This window comes from Berghia stephanieae, chromosome 15 (assembly GCF_034508935.2).
Source record: "Berghia stephanieae isolate SIO BIC M18660-M18661 chromosome 15, UCSD_Bste_1.3, whole genome shotgun sequence".
Taxonomy (NCBI): Eukaryota; Metazoa; Mollusca; class Gastropoda; order Nudibranchia; family Aeolidiidae; genus Berghia; species Berghia stephanieae.
Window position 1 is genome coordinate 9,665,070 of NC_088374.1, and position 12,119 is coordinate 9,677,188.

The following is a 12,119-nucleotide window of genomic DNA, read 5'->3' on the forward strand; positions in this document are numbered from 1 at the left end:
TGAGTTGTCCGATTTAGAATTTAATTAAAATCGTCTTTTTCATCTGGCTTAGCAGCTTTCTAAGTAACCGTCTTCGATAAAGCACAATTTTTTAAGAAATGGATCTTTTATTTCATTGTAGTCATTCGCATCTTCGAGTGATAATGTATAGAATAATAAATAAATTGAGCTTTTATATAGGGCAATATCCACTAAATGTGCTCAAAGCGCTTTACAAGGGGTCCCTGGTCAACAGCAACATTTAACATGTAGGACGGGAAATGACGCCTGTTAGGCGATATTACAATTTTTCGGACAAAGACAACGCTGTTAACGACCAGGCACTCATTTTACACCTTAGTACGGTGAGAGAATGTGAGTAAAGAGCCTTTTGCAAGGACTCAACTATGCGCCGAGCGCGAGGCTCGAACCCAGGACCTACCGATCCGAAATCGAGTGTCATACCACAAGACATCATAGCCGCAAAATTCAACACCTTTAATGGTTCACCTGATAAGCAGTTTATTAGCTGAATTTAATTGGCTATCTTTCCACCCATAGGCACGTGCTTGGGTTTAAAAACCATAAACTACTGTTCTTCAAAAACCGGCATTTTTGGAAGTTTGACTAGGTAATCGTCTGATTTTTTAACCTGACTTCCTTGAGTTATTTTAGCTTTTTTCAACGTCTGCTTCTGGCAACGCAATATCTCTTTCGATTTCACGCGTGGGCAAATGCTCATCTCTATCTTCCTTTTCTTTTAACTTTTCTCTTTGGTCTTTTTGATATCGTTCTTGTCTCTCATCTTTTTGCTTCCTATCTTCTCTTTCTCTCTCTTCTTTCACTTTTTCTTAACATCATATCATCAGAAACATATGTATGTAATGCATTATGTATGAATTTCTTTGGGGTCCCGTAACAACCTCCAATTGTCCAGTGTCAGTCGAGTACACGATGACTTCGGCCTCCGGTGTCTGTTCGCACAGAGATGCGTCACTCAAGAAAGCAATGAACCAATTTTCTCAGCTAACGCTTGCATTATATTATATTCCCTGTGCAATGTATAAAAGAGGATATGTTTATGTCAATAAATATATTTAATATTGATGGAAAGTCATCATTGAAACTATATGCGGGCCGTACGCAGAGCTAACTATTTAGAAAATATGACCCAGATTTTTTTCACAATTAATAAATAAATAAACAAAATCATGTTGAAAATAAGAAACATAGATGGAAAACGAAAATAATATATATATATATATATATATATATATATATATATATATATATATATATATATATATATATATATATATATATATAGAAGGGCAATATATCATAATTAAAAACTAAAAACATTATAATATAATATAGAACGGCTAAATAATGATGATGATGATGATGATGATGATGATGATGATGATGATGATGATGATGATGATGATGATGATGATGATTATGATGATGATGATGATGATGATGATGATAAATAAATAATAAATAATAATAATAATAATAATAATAATAATAATAATAATAATAATAATAATAATAATAATAATAATAATAATAATAATAATAATAATAATAATAATAATAAATAATAATAATAATAATAATAATAATAATAATAATAATAATAATAATAATAATAATAATAATAATAATAATAATAATAATAATAATAATAATAATGATAATACTAATTATAATAATAATAATAATAAGAGTAATAATAACATACCATTGATGCTAAACGTATTTTATTTAATTAAATAGAAGAGAGGAAGAGATGAAAAAAAAAATTGCCGTTTCTGAGCCTTATTTTAATTTGAAATGTTCATTTAGTTTAGTTTCTTCATAAACCAGATAATGTTGTAATTACAAGAGATTGCTATGAATGATAGAGTTTATTTTGATTTTGGTTAGTTTTAATATAAATGTTGCATAATGCTCACATTTTTTCCATTGCGGAGACAAAATACCTCTTTTTGCTAAAAAATTATACTCTGTAGGACCATAGAATAGACTTTTCATCTGGGATATATATATATATATATATATATATATATATATATATATATATATATATATATATATATATATATATATATATTTTATATATATATATATATATATATATATATATATATATATATATATATATATATATATATATATATAATACTAAGGCAGATCGTATATGTTGTCACGCATGATTTGTTATAAATTATTAAATAGAATGTATATTCTTAATATATACAAATAACTTCTTCTTTAATTGAGAGACTTGTTCATTCATTGAATCAAACATGACCCAAGATTCCTAACGTGATTGAAAGAGGCACTTTGTTTTCATTTATCTCAAGAAACGTTTGATTGCTATTTTTTAATTTTATTGTTGTTCCCAATCTTTAACACCCCTGTTTCAATTGTAATTTATTCTTCCCCATGCATTCGTTGATTTCACCAATGCAAGTTTCAGGGAGTTCAATGTTCCTTTCAAATGTTGATTGGTGGTTTGTGTCCTAGATCGGTGTGTCGTCTGCATAACAATGATGGTCATGACCATACGAACGAATGGTATCTCCAAGTGGTAGTAACAATCATGTTCATGACCATACGAACGAATGGTATTTCCAAGAATTAGGGTAAAAAACACAAAATGTGCTGGTCCAAGAACGGAGTCCTGGGCCACGCCAAATGGAAGAGGTCTATCGGAGTACGAATTTCAGATCATAAATTGTTTGGGTCGTCCCGTAATTTCTGAACCAGTCGAGAGCTGTTCCTTTGATACCAAATTGTTTTCTAGTCGCATGATGATGATGTCATGCTCTATGAGGTCAAATGCGGCTGACAGGTCGAACAAATTTAACATGATTTCGCCATCATTATCGATAATTTTTATTAAATCAGAAGCAATCCGCAAGAGGGCAACCAATCCAAATGAAGAACGGGTCATGTCAGCTGTCTCTGGTGATTGGATTTTTCACTTTACCACAAGCTTCCAATATCTTCTAATTCTCTCCCCCGATAGCATTTGGCCCGCCCATGTCCTGATAAATCCTGTAATCTAGATAACTTATATTCTTAAGAGCAGAAAATGTTCCGATGTGTCCCTTCCATTTCTCTCAAGGAGCACCTCAACCAATTCAATCCATAAGAACCATGTCAATCTACAGACATCTTCTTCTTCTAGGTTCCATGCCTGGTCCAGGCTTCGGATACTGCATGAATTATCTCTCTCCATTCCTCCCTGTCTCTTGCTTTTTCAAACAGCTCTTGGATTGTTAGGTTGGTGAAGCCCTTCAGTTGGTCTATGAGTGTTTTTCTTTGTCTCCCCCGGGCGCGTTTACCAGGTATTTTTCCACAACTTGCCAGGTATTCATTCTTATCTTTCCTTACTATGTGTCCGAAAAAGGATAGTTGTCGATCCACTATTAAGGGCATTAGTTTCCTTTGTTGGTATGTTTGTTTTAGCACTTCTTCGTTCGTTTTGTGTGCTGTAAACGATATTCTCTGCATCCTTCTCAAGCACCACATTTCAAAAGCTTCAATGTTCTTTTGTGTTTCTGCATTTGTAGTCCAGCTTTCGCATCCGTATAACAAGATTGGCCACACGTAGCACTTCAAGACTCGGAATCTAATCCCGAACGACATCTGTTTGTTTTTCAAAATGTTTCCCAGGTCCATGAAGGCCTGTTTGGCTTGAGTTATTCTTGCTCGTATGTCTCGGTTACATCTTCCATCTGTTGTCACTATTGAACCTAGGTATTTAAAACTTTCTACGTTGGTAAGTTGCTCGCCGTGAATCGTTATATTGCAGGTGTTGTTGTTTTCGGGGTTTTTCTGTATTACCATGCATTCCGTTTTGGTGATATTCACTTCCATTCCCTTGGCTTCACTATCTACTACCACTTTGTCAACAATCTTTTGAAGTTGGATTTCTGATGTTGCAATGAGTACCGTATCGTCTGCGTATCTTATATTATTTATGTTGTGACCTCCTACTTTTATTCCCTCCATATTATTTATGCCCCTCATGATTGTTTCTTGGTATAGATTAAACAGATCTGGTGAGGCAACACACCCTTGACGGACTCCTTTCTTAATAGGAATGGAATTTCCTGTAGAGTTTCCGATTTTGATAGATGCCTGCTGGGTGTAGTATAATGTTTGCATGAGTCTGAGGTCTTTCTCATCAGCGCCAATGGAGTGCAGTTGTTTTAGTATTTCTTCGTGGCGTACTCTATCAAAAGCTTTTTTGTAGTCGACAAAACAGAGGTATAGTGGGGTCTGAGCCTGTATAGCTCTTTAACTTAAAACACGGAAGAGGTATATTGCGTTCCTTGTCCCTCTGTCAGGTTGGAATCCATATTGTTCTTCTGCGATTTCGGGGTTAATCTTATTCCTTAGCCTGTTGATAATTATACGCAACAGTATTTTGTTGATGTGGCTTATTAAACTTATAGTTCTAAAATTTTTGCATCTGACTGCACCTGCTTTCTTTGGTATTGCTATGAAAATAGAGTTACAGAGATCTTCTGGAATTTTCCCAGTATTGTATATATTGTTGAATAATATGTGAAGTTCATCAATTGCTAGATCTCCTAGGCTTTTTAATACCTCTACAGATATTTCATCAGGGCCTGTTGCTTTACCATCCCTCATTCGTTCCATGGCATGTTCAATTTCACTTTTGGTGATGTTTGGTCCGCTTAATGGTTCTTTGAATTTCAGTGGTGGTTCATTTCTATTTGGATCATTGTACAGTTGGCCTATGTATTCTACCCATCGGCTTTCTATATGTTGTTCTTCAAATAGCAGTTCCCCTTGTTTGTTTTGGCTACAACTTCTTGCTGCTTTGCTTTTCCTTTTCCCTGATAGTTCTTTTATTCTTTGGTGAGCTTGTTGGGGGTTGGGTTTGTATTCTCTTTCGATTTCGCAGCATTTCCAGTCTAGATAGTTCTCGTGTGCCTCGATGCATTTGGATTTAATGTGGTTGTTCAATGTTTGGTATTCTGCAGACCCTCTGTTGCATTTTCGTCTTTCTTCAAATAGGTTTAGAATTTCATTTGTCATCCATTCCTTTTTGCTGTTTATTTGAGCTATTGGTAAATGCTTTTCTGCAGTTGCTTTGACACACTTTTGGAATATATCAAATTGTTTTTCACATTTTTCGTTATCAGGTTCACTTTGGCTTTGTATCATGAGTGCATTTTCAAATTCTTCTCTCATTTTTGTTTGTATGCCATTGTCTTTGCATAACCGGTAATCCCTCTTTATTCTACCAGCTGTTCTCTGAATAGCTTTAAACTTTATTCTTACTGTACAAACAACTGGGACATGGTCACTGTCTACATCGGCGCCTGGATAGGTTTTGCAATTTAATATGCCATTTCTGAATCTTGATGATACTGCTTTTATGTCTATCTGGTTCCTTGCTCTGTCCCCTGGTGATTGCCATGTCCAGGTTCTTCTTGGGTGTTGTTGAAACCAGGTGTTTGAAATCATTAATTTATTTGTTCTACACCAATCTGCCCAGATGTTTCCTCGTTCATTTCTGTCTCCGAGTCCATGTGGTCCGATTATGTCACCATCTCTGCCTCTGCCAATCTTAGCATTTAGGTCCCCCATTACCATAAGGACTTCTTGTGATTTACACATTCGTTTTGCTTTGTCTAGTGAATGGTAAAACTCTGTCATATCTGCATCTGTCGCCTCTTCTGTTGGTGCATAAACTTGAATAATATTGGTGTCAACTACAGGTCCTCTTAGCTTAACCAGCAAAACTCTGTCTGAGATTGCTACGTGCCCTTTGTAAAATTTGGTTGATTTTTGGTCTAAGATCATCCCTACTCCTTTTTGGAAAGAGGTTCCACCACTCCATATGATCTTATATGTCGTGTTGTTTTCTTGTTTTGACATGGTTCCCTGCTCTTTCCATCTCATCTCTGCCAGGCCAAGAATATTTATTTGGAGCCGTTTCATTTCTTTTAGAATGTTGTTTAGTTTTCCTTTTTGGGCACAGGTCCTGACATTCCATGTCCCAATTTTGGTTTTGTCACATTTGTTAAATTTATTTCGCCTAGTAACTGGCTGACGGTTCGGTGTGACCTGACGAACATCACGCTCCCAACCGAGCGAGGCAGCAGTCTTCCGTGAAAACATGCTCCCCTTTACGCTGTCACCGTTTAACTTTTTGGACTTATTCATGCAGTTAACTCGGCAAAGTTACAAGAATGGTTTGCCATTCCCTATTCTTGTCGCCCTCTGCAGTTGGCCAGCTTGACCTGTTACCATTCGACACCACGAGGAGGTTGCAGTAGGGCTTGATGATGATCTATCTTTGCAGACTTGGCATCATCCATTTGTCAAACCTACATACATAAAGTACCATAAAACAGAGACTGCATTTCGATTTTATTGGGTGACACTGAGGAAGGCAGTGTCTCTATTCTTGCACTGTTTGATCTTAGTACCGATGTCGACACGATTCATCATGCCACTCTTATTGAGCGTCTTGAAAAAAAGTTCGGCATCGCAGGCACGGCGACTACCTGAAAAAAGGAAGTGATTTATATTTACTAAATTTTCAACAGAGTTTCAGCAGGTTTGGGATACAAACATAACCACCAAACAGAGTAAACCGATATTCTTTTGTAGATGTTATCATCCATTATGTCGACCAAAACGACATCAATTCGATTATAAATGCCAAAACTTCACATTCAATCGCCTTCACACAGATTGCAGCACATCTTAGCCTTGGTACTTACTGAAGTCACCGTGCCAATTCAAGACATTCTAGTCACCGAAAAATACATTTCTAACCATCATTACTTATTTTATTGATTGTATTGATAAACCTAAGTCCACGCGTTAATTTGTAATTATGCACATAATTCGAGACGATGTGTGTCTTTGAGTAGGGATCTAAAGGAAACGATTCCTCTAATGTTTGGGGGAAGTGACACTGTTGAAGCTCACAATATGCATCTACGTCATCTTATGGACGCCGATGCCCAGTGCAACACGGAGTCGTCACAGTTCGTCCCTCAGCACCTCGATAACGGTCGAGATTAAGGAAGTTAAAGATCATCAATACCACGCCAACAGACAGGGGAATAATAGTGGTTTAAAGGAACATAATGCCTAATCCAAATTATATAACGATACAATTGCCGAGTGTAAAACACCTTGAGCCATTTCTCCTTGTAGTAATCACCCATAAAGGAAAGCTAGAGAAAGACAAATGCAATCTTTCCACAGATTATTCGAATAAAAGCCTCCATAATGTTTCAGCAAATATTTATTTTATTGACAAAGTGTTGAATTATTTCTATGTATTATTACTATTAGTATATGATCTTAAGATTTCTAATGGTCTAAGAGAAACAAAGGTGTAATAATGTCTCTCTACAATACTTTGTTGGTTATATCCCTTGAATCAAGGGCATTCACTCTTATGATAAATAACGAGGTGTTTACATTTCACTTTTACTGTTGATTCCTTCCTACTGAAATTCACTCACGATGTCTCCACATTAATATGTTGTTCTTCGGGTTTGAATAAAAACCATGGTTACAAAAAATATCCTGTGTCATCCTAAATTATGTCAAATTTAACAGGTTATGGTCCCAGCGCCAACAACAGCAGGTATGCAAGATTCGTTTTCGATGGGGATGAGCAGAAGTATGAACAATGGGAGATGAAGTTTCTGAGCTACCTAGGGCTACATAAACTGAAAGATGTGATCCTTGCGGGTGAAGGGGAAGATGTAGACTTTGAAAAGAATGCAGATGCTTATGCTGATTTGATTCAACTCCTGGACGACAAAAGCTTGTCTTTAGTCATGAGAGATGCAGCTGATGACGGCCGAAAAACCCTCAGGATTTTGCGGGGGTACTATGCCCGCTCAAGCACTCCAAGAGTGATTTCTTTGTACACTGAATTGACATCATTAGCCAAGAGTCATACTGAAAGTGTAACAGAGTACTTAATTAGGGCAGAGACAGCAGCATCAGCTTTACGAAATGCAGATGCTGCTTCTTATGGTTCACACTATTATGTTATGACGATCGACCCAATCAGCAAAGTCCGGTCCGCATTCGTGCACCGTCGCGAACCCGCCTGGTAGCATCGTCACAACACACCTTTCGACTAGATGCTCTGCCGTTTCGGGTTCTTGCCCACAGCGTGGACATAAAGGACAGGAAGTTAGACCCCACTGATGTAACGCACCGGCCGTTAGGCAGCTCTTCGACCGAAGCCGATTCGCAGCTACCCAGTGTCTCCTCTTACTGGTATCAAAGCCTGGCAACTTCTCACCAAGCTTAGAGGAGTGTAGGTCCCCGCCCCCACGAGGGATTGAATTCGTCCAAACCGACTTCCATCTCGTATGTGCAGCTCTGTCCGTAGTCAGGGATTCTGCGTACAAGGGTTGCCGGGACTTATTTCGGCTCGAAACGGGGGCACCGTTCATTATGCGCATGAGAGGGGTATCCCCATTCCCTCTCTTTTTGATCTTACTCAGCCAGTTTCCCGTAATGGTCTCCCTCCGGACGTCGGGGGCTGGATCGCTGCCATTATCGGGCCCCATTCTCTAGGGGTTGTCGCTAGCGTTCCCGACACTATATGCATCGACTTGCAAAGTTTTACATCCACCTTCTCAACGTTTCTGCTTCTACCCCACACTGGAGCGCAATACTCCGCGGTGGAATAGCATAGTGCCAGGGCGGATGTTCTTAGGAGCGCTTGGCTAGCGCCCCAAGTCGATCCCGCCAGCTTCCTCAGAAGACTGTTCCGTTTCTCTATCTTCCGGGCAACCCCTTCGAGATGAACCCGATAGGTAAGGCTGCGATCCAACGTCACCCCTAAATATTTTGGACGCGGCTCATATGGGAGTGGCTGGTCCCCGACTAGGACATTCAGTTTACGGGTGTGCCAGCCACTGCATAGGTGAAATGCAGTGGCCACGGTTTTTGAAGTGTTCATCTTCAGGTACCACTTGTCAAAGTAGGATTTGAGTCTGGTGACGTCCTCGCTGAGTACGCTCTCGAGACGGGTCCACACTTTACTCTGAGTAACGAGTGCCCAGTCGTCTGCGTATCCCAGCCTCAGGGAGGAAGTGTTCGGCATATCGCTAATGTAAACGTTAAACAACATTGGCGCAAGTACCGACCCCTGAGGGACCCCATTCTTCAATTTCCTAACTTTGCTCGTGACGTCTCCCAGCGCGACGTGGAATTGCCTTTCCCCTAGGATCGAAGAGAGCAACTTCAAGGTCTTTTTGCACCTTATGATTTTTGCAAGTTTGAGCATTAACCCATCGCACCAGACCGTATCGTACGCCGCTGATAGGTCTATAAACACAGCACCTGTTTGCTGTTTTCTCTCAAACCCGTGCTCAATATGCTCTGTAAGGGCAATGACCTGCTCCGTGGTGCACCTCCCTTCCCTGAAGCCTGCCTGCTCTGGTGGCAGGGCAGCGTCTAGGACCGGCCCCCATCGGTTTAATAGAACACGCTCCAACAATTTGTAAAGACAGCTCAGCAGCGATATGGGTCTGTAACTGTCTGCCTCCTTCGCCGGCTTCCCTGGCTTCAGGATGGCAACTATCTTCGCGTGCTTCCACACTTGTGGAAGCTTTCCTTTTGCAAGGACGTCAGACATTGCCTCTGCTAGCCAGGCCCGTGCCCTGGGGCCCAGATGCGTCACCATATCGGGATATACACCATCTATCCCTGCTGCTTTGCCGTTCTTTACTTCACTAATGGCTGCACCCACTTCTCGGGGACTGAACGGGGCCGTCCAGTCCGACTCCTCCGCAGGTAGAGAGTCCAAAATCGTACGGTACGCCTTGCGGACACCGCGCTCAAAAGCCTGATTAGGGACCCGCTTACTACGGTTCTTAATATTCTTGGCAATTGTGTCTGCCTCGCATTCAGGTGCAGCCTTCGCGAAATTCCGATCTGGGTCCAATTTCTTTATCAAACGCCAAGCGTGGCGGCTGGAGTGTGTAAAGTCGAGACTTTCCACGGTCTCCTGCCACCGTTGCTTCCTTCCCTCTGCCAGAGACTGAAGTAGTCTATCGGCTGTGTCCTGGGACTGGGTCTGCTGGTACTCTCGGTACAGCTCTTCCGACTCTGCTGTCCAGCAAGGGGTGTAGAATTTCCGTTTGCCCCGTGGAATAGAGCGTTGAGCGCTTTTAACCAGTAGCCTACTAAATCTGGTTATATTCTTGGACTTGGGAGGAATGGCAGGGCAGACCTGCTCGATATAGGAACTGAATTCCTCCCAGTTAGCCTTCCTGAAATTCCATCTGCAAAGTGGGAGAGACTGCACCCTCGGTATTGTCACCCCAGCTGTGACAAGAACCGGCCTGTGCTGGCTATGCGGAAAGTCCCCGAGGACTGTCCGCTTCACCTGCAACGGTTCACCGTTCGCGCCTTTCGTTACGAGGGTGAGGTCTGGAGTATACTCCTTCTTATGGCGGGTACCCCGGAAGGTACCCTTGGCTGTAGGATCGTACACTAGGTGTAGATCATTACAGTCCATCCATGAGCGGAGTTGTCTTCCTGCCTCGTTGCAGTCTCGGTAGCCCCATTCGTGGTGGTGGCTATTAAAGTCTCCCAGACAGATGGAAGGATGGCTGACCACCGGTACCGGTGGTGTAGTCCAAGTCGCTCTAGGTGGTTTGTAAATATTATGCAAACACAGTCCACCTACTTCCACGGAAATTCGGTTCACCCCATTGCTGTCCGTTACGCTCTCAATGACCCTTACCTTCGATGGCTCTTTAGCGTAAACGCTAACCCCTCCTTTGAGCCTCGAAGTGTCCTCGCGTTGGACCACCGTATAGCCTGGGATCTGGAATCGGGAAGATTGCGCGCCTGAATAAAGGTGGGTCTCCTGTAAAAGGAGGATATCAACGCAATGAACGGCCAATAGCTTTGATAAAAGCTCATTTTTTGCCATACTCTGGCTCTCGACGTTCAGGGACAATATACGCGTCAGTTCGCCATCCCCGCCGTCGCATTTTCCGATCGGCAGGCCGCGAATCGATTGATGCATGGGACGTTTGCTTTTTTCTCGGACGTGCCGACGACCCGGGCGACACGAACGCGGTATTATTTGGCTAGGCGGCAGACCGCTTCGCCATTGACGGGACTGATTGGGACTTGACATAAGGACAATAGTGTGGCGCCCGGGATAGGGCTGCTATTCGGGCACCGGGTTTGGATCAAATTTAGTCACACACCGGGGCGAGCAGCTCATGTGGCTCGTTGGCTCGATACCCGGGATGGTCTCGTGACGGTCGACCGGGATTTACACCTTTGCCCTCCCGTGTGCCTCAAGCCCCCTCACCAACTGCAAGGTAAAGATCCACGAGATGCAGATGAACAGATTTCTGATAGTTTACTAGTCGCAATGGTATTGAAAGGGCTACCTAACTCATACCAAGCTTTTGTAGCCTTTGTCATCCAATCAGAGAAGAAACCGACGTTCAGTGATTTCAAAGTAGCACTGCGAAGCTTTGAGGAAACAGAAAAATCAAGAAGAATCTCTACAACTTCAGAAGATTCAGTTTTAAAGTACAAGGCGACGGCTAGGCCCTCCTATGCGTCTAAAATGAAACAACAAAATTCTTCGAAAGAAATACTTTGTTTCAACTGTGATCAGCTTGGACATTTTAAAAGAGTCTGTCCAGTCAATAAAACTAAAGCAAATAGACTGTGGTGCAGTTCTTGTCGCAAAGATAACCACACTGACAAAACGTGTCGATCGTGAAAGAAAACCTCAACGACCAATAACACGCAGGCACATGCAGCCTTCCAACCTGATGGAAATTAACATAATTTTGCATTTAATGTGAATGAACATTTCGATGCATTAAATGTGAATAAGAAAGAGAATCTTCTTGTGGATTGTGGTGCAACGTCGCATATTTTCAACGACTTAACAAAGTTTACCGAATTTGAACAAAACTTCAACCCGAGTGAACATTTTATCGAGCCCGCAAATGGCGACCGAGCAAATAACCTAGCTCTTAAAAGAGGACAGGTGGAAGTAACAATGGTTGACGACGAAGGCGACAAGTGGAGTGGACAACTCCGCAATGTTCTTTATGTTC